Consider the following 20,588-nt stretch of genomic DNA (forward strand, 5'->3'; position numbering starts at 1 on the left):
ACATACAGCAGATAAAAGTAAAAGTGAAAAAAAGATAGTCCATGCAAATGTAACCAAAAGAGCACAGGAGGGGCCATACTTATATCAAACAAAACAAACTTTAAGTCAAAAACTGACAAGAGGCAAAAAATGACGTTATATAATGATAAAAGAGTCAATTCATCAGGAAGATGAATATACGTAGAATATAAGTATATACCAATAATATATACACCCAACATGAGAACACCCAAGTATTTGAAACAAACATAGATGGAACTGAAAAGAGAGAGTGCAACACAATACAGTAAAAGATTTCAATATCCCAGTGTCAACAAGGATAAAACATCCAGACAGAATATCAATAAGGAAACAGGCAACCTGAATAACATTACAGACCGAATCAACTTGACAGACATATACAGAACATTCTGCCCAACAGCAGCACAATACAAATTCTTCTCAACTGCATATGGAACATTCTCCAGGACAGATCACATACTGGGTCACAAAATAAGTCTTAACAAATTTAAGAACACTGAAATCATACAACTATCTTTTCTGCTGACAATGGAATGAAACTAGCAATTACACAAGGAGAACTGGAAAATTCACAAATGTATGAAAACAATATACTCTTAAGCAGTGGATCAAAGAAAAAAATCAAAAGGGAAATTAAAAAATACCTGGAGACAAAAGCATAACACATCAAAACTTATGGGATGCAGCAAAAGCAGTAGTAACAGGGAAGTTTACAGTGGTAAATACTACATTAAAAAAGAAAAAAAAATTTGGGGAGCACCTGGGTGGCACAATTAAGCGTCCAATGCTTGGTTTTGGTTCAGGTCATTATCTCAGGATCATGAAAATCAAGCCTGGTGACCAGCTCCATGCTCTGCAGAGAGTCTGCTTCAGATTCTCTCTAACCCTCTGCCCTTTCCCCTTGCACTCTCTCTCTAAAATAAATAAATATATCTCATAAATAAATAAAACAGACTCCAGCTTTTTTAAAAAAGGAAAAGAGTATCTCAAAACTGAACTCTAAATTTACACTTCAAGGAATGAGAAAAACAAGTTCAAAGTTAGTAGAAAGAAGTAAATAATAAAGACTAAAGCAGATGTAAACAAAATAGGATAAACAATAGGAAAAAGTGAAAAGAGAACTTTTTAGAAAAGATGAACAAAATTGAGAAACCTTTACCTAGAATAAGAAAAAATAGTAGAGAAAACTCAAAATCAGAAGTGAAAGATGTAGTACTACAATTGACACCACAGACATACAAAGGATCCTGAGACTACAATGAACAATTAGACACCAGCAAACTAGGTAACTTAGAAGAAATAGATAAATTCTTAAAAATATACAACCTACCAAGACTGAGTCATGAATAAAATAATTAGGACAAACCTAACCAAAAAGGCAAAAGACCTGTACAAAGAAAACTACAAAACACTACTGAAAGAAATTAAAACACAAATAAATGGAGGCAAGTCTACAGCGGACATACACAGGACGGTTACAGAAGATTTAATATCATTAAAATGTCCACATTACCCAATGTCACCTACAGATTCAATGCCATCTCTATATCAAAATCCCAATGGCATTCTTTGCAGAAATTGAAAAAAAAAATCCTAAAATTCATATGGAACAACAATAGATCTCAACTAGTCAAAACAATCTTGAGAAAAAAGAACAAAGCTGAATGCCTCACATTTCCTGACCTGTAAACATATTATAAAGCTAATCAAATGGTATGGCAGTGGCATAAAGATGAACACACAGACCAAAGGTAAAGAAGAGAACACCCAGAGATAAACCTAGGCATATATGGTCAAATGATCTTCAACATGTGTGCCAAGACCACAACACTGGAAAGCATAGTGTCCTTAACAAATGGTGCTGGGAAAACAGTATACCCACATGCAAAAGACTGAAACTGAATGGACACTATCTTTTTTTTTTTTTTTTTAAGATTTTATTTATTTATTCATGAGACAGAGAGAGAGAGAGGCAGAGACACAGGCTAAAGGAGAAGCAGGCTCCATGCAGGGAGCCTGACATGGGACTTGATCCCGGGTCTCCAGGATCAGGCCCTGGACTGAAGGTGGCACTAAACTGCTGAGCCACCTGGGCTGCCTGAATGGACACTATCTTATACTGTACACAAAAATCAAATCAATATATATTAAAGACTTAAATGTCAGACTTGAAATATAAACTCCTAGAGGAAAACAAAGGGGAAGGTTTCAGGACACTGGATTTGGAAATGAGGTCTTGGGTATGAACACCAAAAGCAAAAGAAACAAAAGCAAAAACTGACAAGTAGGACTCCAAGTTAACTTCTGCACAGCAAAAGAAACAACAGCGTTAAAAGGTAATCTATGGAATGGGAGAAAGTATCTGATTATCTGATAAGGAGTTAATACCCAAAATACAAACAGAACTACATCTCAGCAAAACATCAAAACCCACAAATAACCCAATTTTAAAAATAAGCAAATGACTTAAACATTTCTTCTAAGACATATCAATGGCCAATAGATAGATATGGAAAGATGTTCAAAATCCGTAATCGAAAGAGAAATGCAAATCATAACCACAATGAGATATTATCACATCCCTGTTAGAATGGCCATTATAAAACAACAAAAACACAGAGAACAAATAATTTTGGCAAGGATGTGGAAAAATTGGTACTTTGTTCACTGTGGGTGGGAAGGTAAAATAGTACTGCTGTGGAAAACAGAAAAAAAAATTCCTCAAAAAACTAATAATACAACTATCATATGATCCAGGAATTCTGCTTCTGGGTATTTATGCAAAAGGAACGAGAGGATCTTGAAGAGATCACTGCACTCCTAGGACCTCGAAGTGAACATTGCAGCATATGCACAAAAGCCAACAGGTGGAAACAGCCTAAACGGTCCATGGACAGACGAATGGATAGAGAAAATGTGGTATATACACACACCAGAATATTATTCAGCTCTCAAAAAGAAAGAAATCCTTTCATACTTAACATGGATGAATCTTGAGGACATTACGCTAAGTAAAATAAGCCAATCATACAAGAACAAATAAGGCATGATTTCACTTACATAAGGTGTCTAAAGTAGCCAAACTGATGGAAGCAGAAGGCAGAATGGTGGTTGTCAGGGGCTTGGGGAAGGGGGAAATCAGGAATTGCTGATTCAGGAAATCAGGATATAGAGCTTCACAGTCATACAGGATGAAAAAGTGTGAGATCTGCTACACAACAATGTATAGAGTTAACAATACTGCATGCACTTAAAGTTTTAAGAGAGCAGATTTCATATTATATGGTCTTTTCACACCATCCATTTAATCTATATATGCCTTTATATTTACAGTGAGTTTCTTGTAGACAACACATAGTTGGATCTTGTTTTTTAATCCACTCTGACAATCTGTCTTTCAAAGTGATTATTGATACAGCTGGACTAATATCTACCATATTTATTATTGTTTCTATTTATTGCTCTTGTTCTTTGCTCCCACCTTTGTCTTTCACCCTGCTTTTTGCCATTTTCAGCATCTTACATGATTTTCTGAGCAGTTTACAGTATTCCTATTCTTTCCTTTCTTAACATATTGGTTAGGTTTCTTATTCTTTACCTTTTTTTAGTGGTTTAGTGGTTTTTACTTTTTTATTCTTTAGGTGGTACCCTAGAGTTTACAACATACATTTTTAAAGTTTCTTTCTTTTACACATAGATATATTTTTTAAGTAAACTCTACCCTCAACATGAGGCTTGAACTCATGACCCTGAGATCAAGTCACATGCTCTACCAAATGAGTCAGCCAGGTACCCCTACAGTATACGTTTACGACTAATCCAAGTTCACTTTCAAATAAACACTATGCCACTTGACAAGTAGTATACCTTATAATAACCAAATAATCCTTATTCCTCCCTCTTATCCCTTATAATATTGTCATTCATTTCACTTATATATAAGCATACGTTCGTTCGTATACACAATCAAATTCATTTTTGCTACTATTATTTTGAACTGTTATGTGAGGTCAATTAAGAATAAAAATAAGTTTGTTGTTTTTTTTAGCTTTACCTACTCCTTCGTCAATGCTCTTTCTCACTTTACAAACTTCCAAGTTTCTGACCTATACCATCTTCCTTCTCTCTAAAGAACTTCTTTTAATATCTCCGGCAAGGTAGGTCTACCACCAATAAATTCCCTCAATTTGTTTGAGAAAGTATTTCTTCTTCATTTTGGAAGAATAATTTCTTCTTTTGGAAGAAAACGAATACTAGGTTGGTGAATTTTTCTCTCAATGATTTAAGTATGTTATTCTACTTTCTTCTTATTTGCACCACTTCTGAGGAGAAGTCAAATGTAATTCTTCTTCTCTAGGTAAGGTGTTTCTCTCCTCTGGCTTCTTTTAGGATTTTTTTCTTTATATCTCATTTTCTATAGTTTGAAAATGATACACCTAGGTGTTGTTTGGGGGGGTATTTATCCTTCTTGATGGTCTCTAAATTTCCTGGGTCTGTTATTTGGGGTTTGACATTAACTTGGGGAAATTCTCAGTTATTATTATTTCAAATCTTTCCTTTTTCCTGATACTCCCATTACACCCATATTACAACTTTTGTAGTTGTCACACAATCCCTAGATATTTTCTTTTCAGACTTTGTCCTTGTTTTTCATTTTTGAGGATTCTAAGATATTCTCTAGCTCAGAGGTACCTGACTCACGTGTCTAGTTTACTAAGAAGCCTGTCAAAGGTATTCTTCATTTCTGGTACTCCTTATCTACCTTCATTCTTAGGCTTTCCATCTCCCCACTTACACTTCCCACCTAGTTCCCACATACTGTCTATTTTATCCATTAGATCCCTGAGCATATTAATCATAAATTCCTTATCTGGTAACTCCAACATCCTTGTGCCATGTCTGGCTCTGATATTTGCTCTGTCTCTTCAAATCGTGTTGTCTTTTTGGTAAGCCATATAATTTTTTCTTGATTGCTGGACATGAGGTACTAGGTAAAAGGAACTGCTATAAACAGGCCATTAGTAACGTGGTGGTGAGGTGTGGGGGAGTGGAGCATTCTACAGCCCAGGATTAGGTCTCAGTCTTTTAGTGAGCATGTGCAGCTGGACTGTGAACTTCATCAATGTTTCTCGGGGGTTTTTTCTCCCTCTTTAGGTAAACTAAGATGGTTAGAGTAGGCAGGCATTTGGTACTTCCTTGCCTCCAGATCAGTTAGATTCTGGTTAACTAGTTTTTCCTAAGGGTAGGTCATGTTAAGAACAGAGTGCTCTGGTATATTTCAAAATGGTTCTTTTCTCTCTACACCAGCTGGAAGCAAGTGGAGATTTTTCTTTTCTTTTCTTTTCTTTTTTTTTAGTGGAGATTTTTCTGATATTCACTGTTGGAACCTGGTTGAGCTCCCAGAGGTAAATCTTATGCTACTGTTGAAGTCTCCCTATAACTAGATCCCCTTGGGAGTTTTTAAGTTGTCAAAGTTACCCACAGTGAGCCTCCGGCAATTTGTCAATTACAGTGCTGATTCTGCACTGGTTTTTGAGATAGTTTCAGCTTGTAAAGTCTATGACTTTCTGTGTTTGCCTGACTCTCCAATCTTGGGGAGATTACCCTGTGATCAGGTTTTCCCTGTGCCCCCTCCCCCTTTTATGCATCCAAGGATTGTTGATTTTCAGACCATTCCCTTTTTTGTTTGTTATTAGGACAAAGGGGGGACTCTGTTACTTGTTTTCATTTTCCCATAATAATTTTTTTTTAAATTAAAAGTGATTAAAAGTGTCACTTTAAATTAATTTTTAAAATTTTAATGTTTAAATTACAAGTGTATTTTTACCTAGTAACTTTATTTTTTTTATTTGTTTTACCTAGGAACTTTAAAGTAAAAAAAAAAGGTAGGATAAATTTTTTCAATTAGAATTTTTATTACAGTAAAAAAATTACAAAAAAATAAAGGTACAATAAATTAGATTAAGGCTGTCAATTTTTCATTTTAAGTCAGTAAGTATTTAAGGATCAACAGAAGTTCAAGCTCTGTGTTAGAGATTATAGGTACTTAATAAATTGAAGAAGCTAGTTAACAACAAAGAATTTCTTAGGTCTTTTCCTGTAACAAACCATAGTACAGATTAATGACATGATCTAAAGCATTATTATAACACCAACTATACAGAGGTTGCCACAGTATTTACTATTTAATAGTTTTCCTGTGAATTAGTTCTCAGTAGTTCCAAACATAGGTTCTTTATAAGAAAGCACTCAAAGTCTGATGAAAGTTTAAATCAAATGCTTGCTTTAAGAATGAACATATATGAATTACCTTCACTGAAGTCTCCACATCAGCTAATATAAAAAAGGCATGACCCAAAAGTGACTGATATTCATCTTTACATATATTTATTGAAGAGACAACTATTCACATATGGCTGATTCATATTTGGTTTCTCCACTGTCTCCCTACTTTCTGTGTGTATGTGTGTGTACATGCATGCATACTTTAGTTTTCATTTTCACCTTCAAGAAGGTAATTAGGATAAATTTTACTTAAAATTTTTGGTGTGGTAAACTTCATAAACCTGTCAGTTTCAGTTATCAATATTCTTTCACGGACAAGGAAAATTAGGAATTACTATGTTCTAACTAGTTTTCATTGCAGAAGTGGAATATCACTGTAACATTCTTAGTGGCAATATTCTTCTAAATCATGAGTTCCTTCAAAATAGGAGTAATAGGGATGCCTGGGTGGCTCAGCAGTTGAGTGTCTGCCTTCGGCTCAGGGACTGATCCCAGGATCCGAGATTGAGTCCTGCATGGGGCTCCTTTAGGGGAGCCTGCTTCTACCCTCTGCCTGTGTCTCTGCCTCTCTTTCTCTCTGTCTCTCATGAATAAATAAAAAAAATCTTAAAAAATAAAAGGAGTAGTAATTTACTTATTCATCTATTACTAGGACCTGTGAGAATATCTGACAAATATTACTCAACTGGCATTGGTGAATAACTGAATTAACTGAGACCCATTCAACCCTGCCACAAAATTAGTGCAAAATTTTACACTCAAGTTTGCTTCTGACCCACCCAATGCCCATTCTAAGTTTTTTAAAAATCAAGAATATAATTGTATATGCAATATAACAGCAACATAAAAGGATATTTTTGATAGCAAAAGGTGATATATTTTTGAGAAAAGGGAATTTTTTTTTAAAAGGGAATTTTTTTAATAACAAAATAATACTCTGGGAAATTAAAGGAATCAAATAATAAATAAATGGTCTGAGTCAAAAGCACCTGAGCAACAGGACTGAGTCCCTAAAATGTGCATGAAGCAAAATTCAGAAGTCAGATGCCCATGTCCTAGTTGGTTTTAAGTACTTTGGGGTAGTGCTCTCAAGTCAGAATTAAACCAGCTGATAAACAGCATGCTTGAGGATTCAGTACAAAACTTAAGACCTATGGAATTTAGAAAAGCATGGATGGAAATCTCTGGAATATAACCATCCTAAGCCTCAGAATTCCTTTTTTTTTTTTTTTTTTTAATTTATTCATGAGAGACACAGAGACAGAGGCAGAGACACAGGCAGAGGTAGAAGCAGGCTCCCCAGAGGGGGCCCAATGCAGCACTCGATCTCAGGACCCCAGGATCATGCCCTGAGCCAAAGGCAGATGCTCAACCGCTGAGCCATCCAGGCGTCTCTAAGCCTCAGAATTCTTACCTAAGAGGGTTCTTGTAAAGAATAAAAGATATAATGCATAGGGATACCTATTTTTATTAACAAAATAAACATAAATGGCAACTGCCCCTTGAAAAAACAAAAGGCTTAAGCATATGCAGCATGACAAAGGGTTAATATTTTTACCACATTAGGATTTTTTTTTTTTTTTTTTTTTTTAGATTTTATTTATTTAAGGTTCCTGGGTAGCTCAGTCTGTTAAGCGTCTGCCTTTGAGTTGGGTCATAATTTTGGGGTCCCAGGATCGAGCCCCACAATGAGCTCCCCGCTCACTGAGGAGTCTGCTTCTCCTCCCCACTCCCCTCACTTATGCTCTTTGGCTCTCTCTCAAATAAATAATTTAAAAAATATATTTTATTTACTAATTTGAGAGAGAACACAAACAAGGGAGGGGTGTAGAGAGAGGGGGAAGCAGAGTTCTGGCTGAACAGGGAGCCTGATCCCAGGATCATGACCTGAGCCAAGGCAGACACTTAACCAACTTGAACCACCCAGGTGCCCCTCATATAAGGATATTTAGAAGTTATTGAGAAAAAGGTTAAAATCCAACCCCCTAAAATGAGCAAAAAGTGTAACTAAATGAAGCACAAAGAAAACAAATGGGTAATAAATGTAAAATTATTCCTGGCTAGAAATCAAACAACTTAAACTAAAAACTTGTTATGAATACTAATGATTCCTTAAAAATTATATTTCATATATTTATCATCCAGCAAATATTTACTGAGCATGAATATAATTGTCTAACACTACGCTAATGGTAGTTTTAAATGACAAAACAGATACAGCAACTGCATTTGAGGTACTTTCCAGAGGTACACACAAAACACTATGAATACATACAGTTATTAGAGACAGAGTTATTAAGGAAGCCTCCTAGAAGAAGTAATCCCTAAGTTGAGATTCGAAGGATAAATTCACCAGGCCAAGAGACAAAGAACTTTGATGCCAAAAGAACGGTATATGCAAAGGTCTGGAGACACAAGAAAGAACTAAGATTTTAGGGTACTGGAAGTAGTTCAACATGATTACAGCAAAAACCTAGGGACAGGGTGTGGTAAAAACTGGTGGTAAGAGACAAGAATGATGGGGAGTATATATCATGAAAGGCCACATGAAGGTTAAAAAAGAAAAATCACCTGGGCCTCAATGGCAACATGACAACACTGAAGTAGTTTTTAGCAGGGAAGTGATATTAATAGATTTGCTCTTCTGAAATATCATTCTGGCTACAATATAGAGAATGGAGAAAATCAGGCCAAACTAGAGTTAAGAAGACTAATAGAAGTAAGGTATTATAGGTTCAGGCAAAATAATATAGAGGCAGAGGTTATATAAAGAAATATAAGAATTTTAGTAAGTGGGGGAATCTGGGTGGCTCAATTAGTTAAGCATCTGACTTTGGCCAAAGTCATGATACCGGGGTCCTGGAATGGAGCCCCAATAGGGCTCCTTATTCAGTAGGGAGTCTACTTGTCCCTCTCTCTCTGCCCAGCCCCCACTTGAGTGCTCTCTTTTTCTAAATAAATAAAATATTTTTAAAAAGAATTTTAATAGATACTAAGATGACTAGACAGAATTTGGTGATTAATAATCAGAAGTGGGGAGGTCAGGAAGCAGTTGAGAGTATCACCCAAATTTTGGCTTGGACCTCTCTGTAGGCTCATAGGAAACATACAGGAAACCTAGAAGGGAAGTGGGAGGTAATGACGTTGAAAGCAGCGGCCACCATTTATTGAACACTTACTATGTGTCCGGCATTCCTCAAAGTTTTCTCTCATTTAAGACTCTCAACAATCATATGAAGTAAGCTATTATTATCTCCATTTTACTGATGAGGAAACTGAAACACAAAGACTGTAAGTAAGCCAAGTAAGGTCAGCAATAAAGCTGAGTTATGAACGCTGATAGTTTAGCTTGAACTATGCTCTTAATCACCGTTACAGATACCTCACATATACTTTAGATGATGGATTCAGTTTTAGACATGTAGTGTTTAAGATGTCTAAGGGATATGCAAGAGGAGAAACATCCAGTTGGTGGTTATAAGTGAGCCTGGCATTCAAGAAAACAGGATGAAAATGTAAATCGGAAGTCATCAACATAAATATGTAAACTAAAGACAGTGATGGGATTTTCTAGAAAAAACATAAAATAAGAAAAAGACAGACTAAGATTGAAACTTGAAAAAAAAATAAAAAAAGAAAAGAAACTTGATTAAAAAATAGTATTTTAGAAACCGGAAGAAGACTAAGAAAATAGGAAGGAGGCAGAGCAAGTAACTTAAAAAAAGGAGCTCTACGAATACTCTGAAAACTTTATTAATGAAAGAAATTGAAGATGACACAAACAAATGGAAAGATATTCATGATCACGAATTGGAAGAATTAATATTGTTAAAATGTATGTACTGCCCAAAGCAATCTACAGATTCAGTGTAATCAAAATACCAGTGGTATTTTTCACAGACCTAGAATAAATAATGCCAACATTTGTTCCACAAAAGACTACAAAGAGCCACAGCAATCTGAGAAAAGAATAAAACTGAAAATATCATAATCACAGATTTCAAGAGACAGTACAAAGCTATAGTTATTCAAACAATATGGTACTGGCACAAAGACAGATCAATGGAAAAGAATGGAGAACACAGAAATAAATCCATGCATATATGGTCAATTAACCTACAACAAAGGGGTCTCTTCAATAGATGGTGCTGGGAAATGGAATAGTGCTTAGCGTAAGTATTGCTATTTGTGACAACATGTATGGACCAAGAGGGCATTAAACTAAGTGAAATAAGTCAGAGAAAGACAAGTACCATATGATTTCACTTATATCTGAAATTTTAAAAACCAAAACAAATGAACAAATAAGAACAGAAACAGACCCATAAGTACAAAGAACAAACTGGCGATTGCCAGAGGTGGAGGTCAAGGAATGGGCAAAATGGGGGAAGGGAAGGAGAAGATACAGGCATCTGGTTATAGAGTGAATATGAGTCATGGAAATAAAAGGCACAGCACAAAGAATATAGTCAGTGGTACTGGAATAGTGTCGTATGGTGAAAGATGGGAGCTACTCTTACAGTGAGCACAGCATAATATATAGAGTTGGCCAAGCACTATGATGAACACCTGACACTAATGTAACATTGTGTCAACTATACTTCAATAAAACAAAAAAATTTTAAGTAATTTACCTAAGAATCAAACAAATAAAAAAAGAACTGGGCTGTGAAAACAGATTTCCTGGGTACACATTACAGCTCAGTCCCTTTATTAACTGTGGGTCTCAGACTAATCACTTCATCTCTACGCATTACTTCTTTCATTTTTAAAATGGAGAAAATAATAGGTACATGCAGTTCCAAGGATTAAATATGTTACGTGTTTGGGACACTACACAGAAAACAGCAAATGAATTTTAAATATGATTAGTGTTAAAAATATCAACTAGATGGCAAAGGATCAAAGGGACAGAAGAAAGCCAAGAAAGATTAGCTGTCATTAAAATGAAAGGAAAAGAGGTTTTGAGAAGTTGACAATGCTGATATTACAGTGCAGACAAGATAATAACTCTAAAATAACCATTATATTTAATAACAAAGAGCTTGATACCTTTGGTGAAGGAGATAAAAAACAGCATTGCTTTAAGAAAGTAAATTGGATATCCCTTTCTTTAAAAAAGCTTGGTGAGAAAAAGTTTGGTGAAGGGCACCTGGGTGGCTCAGTTGGTTAAGCGTCTGCCTTAGGCTTAAGTCATGATCCCAGAGTCCTGCCTGGGCTCCCTGCTCAGTGGGGAATCTGCTTCTCCCTTAGCCCCTGCCCCAATTTGTTGTGCTCATTCTTTCTCTCCCTCTCACAAAGATAGATGAAATCTTAAAAAAAAAAAAAAAAAAAACAACAACAACAACAAAAAAAAGGTTTGGCAAGGTGTATCAATTGCTTGAAAATATTTATATTCTTTGACCCAGTAATTTTACTTTGAGAAAAAAAGGGAACAGGAACAATCAGAGGTGTATCCAAAGTTTTATATTCATTATACTATTATGCACAATCTAGTAAAGCTAGAAAGAATTCAAGCATCTAATAACAGTATCAGTGGCATTAAGATATATCAAACATAAATCCAAATGAGCCAAAGGTAGAACTGTGGTTATTCCTAAGTAGCTTATGAATTTAAAATTTTTTTCTTTAGTACGTTCTAAAATTTCTCCCACGAACATGCACTATTATTATAACCAAAAAACTTAAGTGCTGCCTTTCTCTATTTTAATTGTCCAACATAAAATACATGTTTATCCATTCCAGAAAACAAAATAGGAGCAACAAAATAACATGTTACTGTTTCAAAGTAAGAGTAATAGAGACTATTTTTCCATGTTCTGTGCACATAATTTAAAGAAAAAACTTTTAATTTCATCTAATTATTAAAAATCTTTAAATTATTAATTTAAAATGATTAACTCAAGAACCTGAGTTTAAAAAATGGAGACTACAATAAATCTTTTTTTAATCTAATAACCTATTGACCCACTGACCTACTTTGGTATTTAGGTTAGTTAAATCTGATATCCCAGATATTTCTGGGACTGATGGATCTATTAACATTAATTAAAAGTACTGCTGAAATTTAACTGACTGGTATGACACAAAATCCAAGCATCAATCTTCAACTACGTTTATCAACATTTATGAAAAATTCTAACTTGCTTCTGCAGAGTGCTCAATGTTTGTATTACAGCTAAAAAGATCCCACATCTGGCTCCCGGTGCATGGAGCCTGCTTCTCCCTTTGCCTATGTCTCTGCCTCTCTCTCTCTCTCTCTCTCTGTGACTATCATAAAAAAATAAAAATTAAAAAAAAAAAGGAAATAATCTTAAAAAAAAGATAATTATTCCTCACAGAACAATTTTAACTTGTAAAGAAAGATTCAAATACTTTTTAAATGAACTGTTTAATGTATGAATAAAGATGAAATTAAATAGTTCTTAACTTAGCACTAAATGGGAACATTATCCTACCTCTACAATGGATGTAAAATATTAGCAAAATGAAAACATTCTTAACTCTATATAGCAGTCTCTGAGACCCACTTGACTGAGAATTGACAGTAAGAACAAGAAACACACCCCAAACCAAATTTTTATGAATCAGACAAGATTCTGGCTCAAGACAAATAACAAACGATACCAGAACTCTCATCTTTCAAAGGCCTAAATGTGAAGTATTTTTGAAGTCTCATTAAATAAACAAACACTAAAAAATTAGTTTAACTTTCTTAGTAGGACCCAAGACTATTCTAATGATTCAACTAATGTATTTCTTCAAATAATGCCTGAGCTCCCTATTCATGTGATGGACTGATATGGTCCACAGAATATAGGAGCATCTTATTCCTTTTTCAGAGATCAGACTGAGGCCTACTTGGGTACATTTATCATATGGATAAGCCACTCCATGAGACATTCTGTGGCAAAATGCAATGATTGCTTACAACTCTACATAGCTCAAGTCATACAAATAAACACTTCTTATAATTCCAACTTACAGCATTTATTAATACTTTAGGCACTAATACAAATATTACAGAACATGTGGAAGGGAACCAAGGTCAGTTCTCTTGCCACACTGCATGGTACCTATTTTCCCTTCTAGCTTCATTCTATTTCTCTGTCTTCAGCCCCCATTTCACCCTCACTCTATGCACTCCCTATTCTCCAGCCACAATCAACTTCTCACCATTCCCATGAGGTAGTTTACCCCTGGGTAAACAAAGGTCCATTCATCAATGCCAACAAATTATCAACACAAAAAACTTCTTAATAAACTAGAATTGACATTCACAGGAAATCTTATTGTTATACCAGGATTCAATAAATCAGTATGTAAAATTCACATTGGTGGAAAATTAAATGGACATACCATGTATTAATTTCCTATGGTTTCTATAACACATTACCACAAACTTAATGGAATGAGAAAACAAACATAGTCTCTCCCCGTTCTGCAGATCTGAGTCCAATACAGGTCTCACTGGGCTAAACTCAAGGTGTCGGCAGGGCTACGGCTGCTAAAGGTGACCTTTCTGGCACCTTTAGCAAAAAATGTTTCCTTGCCTTTACAGCTTCTCAAAGCTGCTCACTTTCCTTGGCTTATGGCTCTCCTGCTCAATCTTCAAAGCCAGCAGCAGGCATATCCTCAAGCTGCCATCTCTTCTGCCACCCTCTTATCATACAGACTGTAGTGACAGATTACACTGGGCTCATCCAGATAATCCAAGATAACTTTCGCAACCCTAATTCCTCTTTGCCATTTAACCTAACATAGTCACAGGTTCTGGGAATTATGGCATGGACATCTTTGAAGGACCATTATTCTGCCTACCACATTCCATGACCCAAGAAGTCTCTCTTTGGTGAAGACAAAATTAAGTATCTTTGAGGAAGACAAGACATTAGTGAATATTATTTGATCATTAGATAAAAGACTACACCACCATGCTAGATAGTTTGTAACCTTTTTTTTTTCCTATTATATTATTGAAGTATTGTAACTTCTGAGCTTTTTCTTTCATGTTTCTTCAAGGGAACTGAAAAATAACATGGATAATAATTGATAAACTCGTGTTCCAGGATTTCAACTGCAACTTTCAAGCCTAACTTTATTGTTATATGGCAGCAAGAGGCTCTATGTCTGTTTTTTCTGGATGGCAAAAGTTAATGTCCAAATGAATATGAAAGTATACTTTCCCTTTTGGATGACTATGTCATGTGCTATATACTGCACTAAAACAAAACAAAACAAAACATAATTTATTAAGTGTCAAACAGGTGTCCAAAGAAGACTGATTAAATCCAAGCCTTTGTGGAGTGGCCTGTTTTAAAACGAAAAGTGGGGCAGCCCTGGTGGCGCAGTGGTTTAGCGCTGCCTGCAGCCCGGGTGTGATCCTAGAGACCAGGGATCAGGTCCCGCGTCTGGCTCCCTGCGTGGAGCCTGCTTCTCCCCTCTGCCTGTGACTCTGCCTGTGTGTGTGTGTGTGTGTGTGTGTGTGTCTCAATAAATAAATAAAATCTTAAAAATAAAAGTGTATGTTAATGTTTTTTCTCCTCAAATTTTATTTAATTGAGATAGAGAAGAGGCAGAGAGAGAATATCCAGATGGACTCCTATGAGCATGGAGCCTGATGCAAGGCTCAATCCCACAACCCATGAGATCAGGACCTGAGCTGAAACCAAGAGTCAGTTGCTTAACCAACTGAGCCACCCGGGTGCCCCTGGGTGTATGTACATTTCTGAGATGGATAGGAGTGGCAGGGAAGGGAGAGAGAGAGGGAGAAGGATAGAGAAGAAAGGGAGGGCAAGAATGAATTAATAAATTATATCAACCTAGAAGTACAGAATTTCATTAGTGCTAAAAAATCTCCAGGGACCTGTTAGGAAATTTGATTATTAAGTAGGATTATGAAAATACTAGGTTTAGGGCTACCTCGTGAGAGATTTAGTAACTTAAAACTAGTATGTACAAATACAATGACAATGTCTTAACATTTTATATACTTCATTAATGAGGCCACCAGACCCATTTAAAATGCCACTAAAAATAAAATATATCAACTCTTAAGGCCACAAGTATTCCTCTAATTTTTTGCAGTATAATCACTTTATAAAATAGGCAGTTGTTTTGATGTATTAAAACTTGGGTAAACTGCTAGGTTGCTTTTGTGTAGCCAAGTAGTCCAAGCAAGTTCACAATCATCTGAAACCTAGTTCAAGTACATTTAGATGCATCCTGAACTACAGAATATTCAGAACTACCATAGAGTATTTTGTCACTAAAATAATAATTTTATCTACACTTCAAGATAAAATTTACTCCTAGCCGTATGAATCATATATATGCTATCCATTGCACTTTTCTCTCTATCCCTTATTTACCTTCAAAGTTTTGAAATAAATATATAAATAAAATAAATAATTTTGAAATAAATGTAATAGTTGGCTATTATTTTTTAAATCGGATTAAACTGATTGCTGGATCCTCACTTGAAATGCTAAGGTCTTAGAAAATAGCAGATCAAGACACCACCTGAATCTGTGGAGTATGAAGGGAGATAGGGCTCACACTGCACAGACAAATCGTCTCAGTAGCATGAATAGGAGTAATTAATGACAAAAGAGGATGTGTGCGTGGAATACTAATTCAGAGCCAGAAGGCCTATGACCAGGTTTCTCAAGGTGCAACCTGACAAGGTGCAACCTGACAAGTGTTACAGCACAGAGATATACCCTTGATAAAGAATACACAGGATTTGAGATTTCTATTGATTTATCTTTCTATCTGCTACTGAGCCCAGACAGTAAATTTTGTATTTTTTTTTTTTAAAGATCTTATTTATTTATTCATGAGAGACAGAGAGAGAGAAGCAGAGATACAGGCAGACAGAGAAGCAGGCTCCCTCTGGGGAGACTGGTGGGACTCGATTCCAGGACTCCAGGATCACACCCTGAGCCAAAGGCAGATGCTCAATCACTGAGCCACCCAGGTGCCCCTTAAATTTTGTATTTCATATATTGTATTTTTTGGTTCTGAAATTTCCATTTCATTCTTTTATGTGATTTCTATTTTTCAAAGAACTATGCTTCCATTCATTTCAAGAGCGTTCACTTTTACCTCAAGGAGCACAGATATAACAGGTGCTTTAAAGCCTTTTTTAAATAATTCCATCACTGTATCATCCCAGGTCTGGCATCTATTTATTGTATTTTCCCTTACAAAGTGGTCAGATTTTCCTATTTCTTGGTATGTCAAAAATTTGGATTATATCCTAGACCTGAATATTAGGTTATAAAACTCCAGATGCTATTGACCCCTCCTGGATAATTTGATTTTTTTATTGAAGTTTAGATTGTAAGTTCTGTATTGCCTTCTGGGGTAGCAGTTCGAATGTCAGTTTGGTTTTTAAAGCCTTTACTTTTACTGTGTTATTTGGGTCTATCCTTTGCATGCACCACTCAAATGCAAGTCTGGATCTGAACAGTGGTTTATATCATAGTTCAAATTCTCTAAGTCCTTCTTGTGTTTCTTTAAGTACGTTCTGTGCATGATCATGAGTAAGGTAGGACCGTTGTGGGTTCATATTCACAATCAGAGAATCTCCTCTCAATTCTCTTCTCCTTGAGATTTTCCCAGCATGCTGCAGTTTTCAGCAGTCCCTTTCTCAATTCCTCCCGCGAGAGAAATTATTTTTCTTTCAGTTTTAAGTGCTAGTGCCACAACGACAGCACAATTTAGAAGTGGAGATAATCTTAGGGCAGGCTTAAGAGAGAAAAAGGAAAAAAAAAAGCGGATCCCCTTCTTCCTTACCCTCTGCTAGAAATGAGGGGTTTCTCTTGAAGTTTTTGCTAACTGATACACCCTCTGTGCAGTTCCACAATTCTGCCCACCACTTGGTCAAAGCTGGATCATGGAAAGAGTAAAATGGTACACTCACAATCATACAGGCTACACTTCAAATTATGACTTTCCTTCTCAATTTGCCTATTATTAATTTTCAGTCTTCAAAGAGTCGGGTTTTTTATTCCATTAGGAGTTTCTAGTTCTAATCAAAGAATTAGTCTTACTCCATCTTGGTCTATCCAATTGTATTATACCCATGTCCCAACAGACCTTTCACCTAGTGACTTTAGTAGTTATTGACTGATGATCATCTAGATCTATTCTTTCATTAGAAGTTGCACTGTGGTGAGTTTTCTAAATCTATTATTTTCTCAGCATTTCTTATTAGCTGTGATTCTTCTATAAAGGTAAACTTTCCCTCTTAACTATTTGGTTATCCTGAAATATAATCGGGCACCTAGGTGGCTCAGTTGGTTAAGCATCTGTCTTGGGCTAAAGTCATGATCCCAGGTCGGGAGGGAGTCATCAGGCTCCCTTCTCAGTGGGGAGTCCGCTACTTCCTCTGCCCCTTCCCATACTCATGTGCCCGTAGCTCTCTTACACACATAAAAATAAAATCTTGAAATATAATCTGTGCAGAAAAACATTAAATGGTTGATTCTTTCATTTACATGACCTGATTGATGCCTGTGAGAATTTTTTTTAGTATTTTAATGAACTTCTAAAGTCTTATATATTTGTTTTTCAACCTGCTATAGTCATTACTTTTTTTAACCTGGTTTTATGAAAAATTTCAAACGTATACAAAAGTAAAAAGAATAATATAACTATTAACCCAAATACCATCCATTTTCAACAATTATCAAATCATGGTAAATCTGGTTACATCTATTCTGGTCCTTCTCTGTTCCTTCCCACCCTCCTTTGCATTATTAAAAGTAAACCCCCCAAACTGTATCACTGCATCTGTAAACACCCTAGTGTAAACCTATAAATTACAAGGACTAACAAAAACATATAACCACAATATCATTATGATATCTAAAAGGTTAACAGAGATGTATACGACCTCCACACCCAAAATAAAATTCTGAGAGAAATTTTAAAAGGCCTAAATACATGGAAGTACTATAGTAGTTAAGGTGCTGAAACTCTCAATATTGAAAGATGTCCAATATATTCAACTTGCTCTGTACATTTGATATCAAGCTAGTCAATAATAATATTAAATAACACTATTAAAAGTGCTTACTATTTTTTTAAAACTTGCTTACTATAAGGCAGGTTATCTATTTATTAGGAAACTGACAGGTCGAGTATAAAATTTTTATTGAAATTCAAAGGACCGGGCAGCCCCGGTGGCGCAGCGGTTTAGCGCCGCCTGCAGCCTGGGGTGTGATCCTGGAGATCCAGGATCGAGTCCCACATCGGGCTCCTTGCATGGAGCCTGCTTCTCCCTCTGCCTGTGTCTCTGTCTCTCTCTCTCTCTCTCTCTGTGTCTCTCATGAGTAAATAAAAATCTTAAAAAAAAAAAAAAAAAGAAATTCAAAGGACCAAAAAAAACAAGGAATTGTGAAGAACATAATTGGAGGATTTAGAGTTATAGCAATTAGAAGAATATAAAACCAGCACACTAGACTGATGGAACAGAAGAGTCCAAAAACAGAACCATGAACGAATAAACACTCACCTGAATTACAACAAAGGCACTAGTGCATTACTATAGGGAAAGGATAGTCTTTTCAATAAATAATATTGGACAAAATGGGTTTCCATATGTAAAATAAAATGAACCAGGAATCCTATCATATACCATGCATAAACCTAAATGTAAAGATTTAAACAATCAAGTTTATAGGAGAAAACATACAAGAATAACTTCTTGGCTTTGGGATGGACAAAGATTACTTAAAACCATAAAGGAACAGTTTGACAAGATGGACTATTAAAATTAAGAAATTTTCTTAATAAAGGTACACTATTAAGATAGTAAAGAAGTAGGATAGATACCTTCAATATTTAATCTAATAAAAAATTTATCCTAGAAATAAAGAACTCGTACCAATCCATAAGACAAGTCAATAGAAAAATGGTCAAATGACATGAATAGGTATTTCTCAAAAGAGGATATTCAAATGGTCAATAGCATATAAACATGTGCTAATAAATCTTTAAAGTCAGCAGGGAATTACAAATTAAAGTTCCTAACTTCTTACCACATATGTAGCAAAGGAGCTAATATTTAAAAAAACATAATTTTAAGCATTGGTGAGGATGTAGAAAATAGTATAAATTGACTCAATCACTTTCAAAAACTAGAAGCATCTACTAAAGCTAAAGAGTTTCATGATCAACAACTTCACTCTTGGATATTTACTCAAAAGAATGCATGCATATGTGCGCCAAAAGACATGGTCAAGAATATTCACAGTAGCACTGTTCATAATAGCCAAAAACTGATAATGATCCAAATGTTCATCAACAGGATAATGGATAAAACTGTGACATATACAATGAAGGATTCAAAACAATGAAAAAGAATAAATTAACGTTACAACGTTTTATGAATCAACATGTGTGACTCACATAAACAAGATATTGATCCAAAAAAATAGTCAAAAGATGTTAAAAAATAGACAATACTAATGAATAGTAAATGAAGTCAGAATAATAGTTACCTTCAGAAATGTGTGTTGACTGTCGGGGGCATGAAGGAGGCTCCTAGGTTGATGAAAGTATTCTATATCTTGATCTTGGTATTGGTTAAACGAGCATTGACTTCATAAAATTTCATCAAAAGGATACTCAAGATTTATCCACTTTATAAAAAGCATGGTTTAATTAAATGCAAAAAAGTTTTAAAAGTTAGCAAGACTGTATCGGTCGCTTAACTTTTAAATTTTTAACTTTTTAGTTATTTTACTTGGTAAAATTCAAGCCTAGGAAAACTAGGTTTCTACATCAGTTTGCTTTCTAATCGAATACTTCCTTTTACTTCCTTTTTCAGCACAATTACTGAAGAATTATCTTGATATATGGATCCTTCCCAAATTATGAAGGAAAGAGAAGGTCTAGGGTGAAGTTAGACTGAACCCACTATTTACATCCTGAAATTCTAAAATGGCTTTTTTCCTTAATGTACATATAATCAATACATTTTCCTTTTCTTTTTTTCTAAAGATTTATTTCAGAGACACTGAGCACATGCAAGCGAAGGGAGAGGCAAGGAAGATGGAGAGAGAATCCTCAAGCAGACAAACTCCATGGAGCAAGGAGCCTGAGGTTAGGCTCAATACCAGGACCTTGAGACCATGATTCACCCTGAAACCAAGAGTTGGACGCCCAACTGACTGAGCCACTCAGGCGCCTCTTTTGATCAGTTTTCTATACTTAGTTCCAGATCCCTACTTCTCATAATTCATATCTGGCAAAAAAAAAAAGGGGGGGGG

The 20,588-nt window shown here is 35.4% G+C and overlaps 1 protein-coding gene across 11 annotated transcripts in view; it reads right to left on the reverse strand.

The window, feature by feature from the left end:
• CLOCK (clock circadian regulator) overlaps positions 1–20,588 on the reverse strand; it is a 141,272-nt gene that overhangs the window by 81,905 nt on the left and 38,779 nt on the right. Inside the window, exon 4 of one of the 11 annotated variants that reach the window (XM_038556135.1) lies at positions 19,818–19,958. The exons of the other annotated variants lie outside the window; for them this stretch is intronic. The gene's annotated coding sequence lies outside the window, so the exon portion shown is untranslated. The remainder of the gene's footprint in view (positions 1–19,817; positions 19,959–20,588) is intronic. 11 annotated transcript variants of the gene reach the window in all.

The sequence above is a fragment of the Canis lupus genome, chromosome 13 (genome assembly GCF_011100685.1).
Source record: "Canis lupus familiaris isolate Mischka breed German Shepherd chromosome 13, alternate assembly UU_Cfam_GSD_1.0, whole genome shotgun sequence".
NCBI lineage: Eukaryota > Metazoa > Chordata > Mammalia > Carnivora > Canidae > Canis > Canis lupus.